The following is a 2,838-nucleotide window of genomic DNA, read 5'->3' on the forward strand; positions in this document are numbered from 1 at the left end:
AAAACATGCATGAAAACCCAAAATGTGAAGTGAAAAGAGGATGCACAACAAACAAAATACAGTGTTCCAAATCTTTTCTTGTGTTGAGAGAAGCAGGCAAAAAGGGAGAGAGACAGACAGAAAAGGAGAGACCGACACAGAGAGGGAGCATTAATAAAACATGACTGCATGATTTTCCAACCTCAAAGAGGCGAACACAGGAAGGCACACTCCCAGAGCAGTAGCTGAGGTTCAGTGCAGGGTGAAGGAACAGTAATCTCTAACTAGCTCAACACTGCAGTGCACTAGTTACAAACTGTGGGGCACAGCAGCGCTCTGTGATCGCCAATTCGCCTCCCTCCTTGAGCCCGACTGACCTCGCCTTCTTTCCCCTTTATTCATGCTTTTTCTCATCCCCCCCCACCCCCTTCTTTTTTTTTGTTCTTCTTCTTCCTGCAGGCTGAAGGTAAAAAGGAACACAGGCTCGGCGGAGACAGATGAGAGCTCTGTTAGTAGTTTTGCAGAAGGTGAGGATGATGACAACGATGATGGCGTTCGCCGCGTCTGCAGGGCTATTTAAGGAAACATTTGCATCACAGCCTCTCCACACTCCTGCTGGCTTCTCTTCAAACATTTTTTTTGAACCTCCACGTCTACATGGGTGGGAACACGCCTTGGCATGGTGTTGCTCCGCAAGGGCCAAGAAAAACACGGAAGCACACAAACACACACACACACACACACACACACACACACACACACAGAATTGTAATACTCACGGCACACAGCTACATCTAGCTCGTCTTTCTGGGTGACAGCATTACAAAGTTTCCATTTTTCCATTGTTATACCCATTTGTTCAAACCAATGATGGACATATACAACACTTGACAGGTCTGACATCACAGCACGATTTGCAGAAATACACAAAATATATGTTTAGATTTGAATTGCAGACAATTAAAATGTATGTGGTTTGGATGGGAATCACAGGCGTGGGACATGCAAGCATTTCTGTGATTTTCCACTTGTTTGAGTCCAACTGCAACGACAAAGAGGATAAATAAAATAAACTGGGTAGCTGGATTTTGGTAATCATACGTTGATTTTCTATGAAATCAAAATAGCTGCCACCAATCAAACTAATGGGGCCCACGGTGAACATTCAACGCTGTCGGTGAGTTTGATCTCTAAACAAAACCATTGACCGTTGACTGTACCCTGAGGGACGCCACAACACACATGTACCAGGGTTTCCCCAAGCCTGGTGACCCACCGGGCCTAAGTTGCCCCCCATTGGGCCTACGCTACTAGGTATTCTTTTTTAATTAATTTTTAAGACTTTTTTAAACAACAGTTACAGTGGGGCGGCTTGGTTGGAAACTGACATAGTATTTTCAAATCTCCAGTTAGCTTTTATCACAGGCTCTACATTAATGCTGCCATCAGTCTAACTGGTCCGAGCTGGGCCCTCATAAAAAAAAAAAAAAAAAAAAAAAAAAATAGTTTTCTGGGGGAAACCATGTGAACATAAATCTCTGGAAACCATACGTTGTAAAATATTTCAGTTCTGCTCTCATGCAGAGCAAAAAGCAGAACCACTATCTGTGGGCGGACATGCCTGTGATCTTCAGTTGGCCGGAATCGCCCCAACTCCTTTCAGAAGACACCACATCAGCTGTGACGCTGAGGAGGCGTTCACTCTTAAGGCTGCAATAAACATTCATTGCTGTCGGTGGGTTTACATGAGAATAACTCACTGATCAATGAATGCAGACTGCGGTTCAAACACCTCAATATCCACTTGGCCGTTGGGTTCAATGTGGGCAATGCATGTGTACCCAAAGTCTTGATACAACATGGTAATGTAACAAACTAAGGTAAAGTTTTCCATGGACACTGTCCTAGGCTGGTAAATACAAGCATATTGTGTGCAATGTACTAGTGTCACCATACAGTATATAGGATATAGTTTCTTATAGGATATAGTTTCTTGCTTGGCAACAGTGCTATCAAGAAATGTGGTTAGTTTTGGTTTTATTTGTCCAGGTTTTGAGTTCCAATATAATAAAAGTGAATGGCTTTTCATGTGTGGTGCTCACACCATTGAAAAATGTGGATATTTGAAAAACTCAATAGCAACTTCTCCTTACAGGAATTCTGTCTCACTATTAAACAAAAAACTGTTCATAGGGACTATTTCTTCAGTAGAAAGTAGTTCCAAAGGACACCGTTCAGTGAGGTCTGTAGACTATCCAGACTAACAAGGACACTTGAATCTAGGAGAGATGTTGTTGCTGATTTTTTTTTTAATTACATTTTTGCAATGCTGTTAGCAAAACAAACAAGATAGATTCACCTCCACTGCATTAGTGTAGAGACAGAAATCTCACTGACAACCCCAAATTTGGGTAAATAAAACTAAAACTATCTGACATGAAACCACTAGTTCTAAGTGATTACTATTTGGGTAAATCATTTGCTCTTTACATTACAACTGACCAGTTTTCAAAGCATACAATAGAGTTTTAGGTATTACAATGTCAACTCATTTCAGTACACTACTAAGACCCTTTGCAAACACGTGACCATGACCACGTGACCATGCCATGACAGACGGCAGAATCACTGGAAGCACAACAGTGTAGATGAGCAGAAAGTTGCATTATTTTCAATCAGTGTAAAATAAATATCTCTAAATAAACTATAAAAATAACAACAATTTCTTCTTTTTCTTTAGGGCTTCTTCTATTGAATAAAATAAGTTGTTGTGCTGTTATCGGTCGAGGTGGGGCATTATGGAAGTAAAAACAAAATGCAATTTCTCCATGGACTATTGGGATACAAGGCATAATGTCG

The 2,838-nt window shown here is 41.2% G+C and overlaps 2 long non-coding RNA genes across 2 annotated transcripts in view; one reads left to right on the plus strand and one right to left on the minus strand.

Annotated features, from left to right (window-relative positions):
* LOC116689487 (uncharacterized) overlaps positions 1 to 894 on the plus strand; it is a 13,710-nt gene extending 12,816 nt beyond the window's left edge. The window contains exon 2 of the long non-coding RNA XR_004332005.1: positions 439 to 894. This is a non-coding gene — a long non-coding RNA (uncharacterized LOC116689487). The remainder of the gene's footprint in view (positions 1 to 438) is intronic.
* Positions 1 to 2,249, minus strand: part of LOC116689488 (uncharacterized) — a 17,005-nt gene extending 14,756 nt beyond the window's left edge. The window contains exons 1-2 of the long non-coding RNA XR_004332006.1: positions 2,164 to 2,249; positions 764 to 767 (exon numbers count right to left, since the gene is read on the minus strand). This is a non-coding gene — a long non-coding RNA (uncharacterized LOC116689488). The remainder of the gene's footprint in view (positions 1 to 763; positions 768 to 2,163) is intronic.
* Between the last annotated feature and the right edge of the window lie 589 nt (positions 2,250 to 2,838).

This window comes from Etheostoma spectabile, chromosome 5 (genome assembly GCF_008692095.1).
Source record: "Etheostoma spectabile isolate EspeVRDwgs_2016 chromosome 5, UIUC_Espe_1.0, whole genome shotgun sequence".
In the NCBI taxonomy this organism is placed as follows: Eukaryota; Metazoa; Chordata; class Actinopteri; order Perciformes; family Percidae; genus Etheostoma; species Etheostoma spectabile.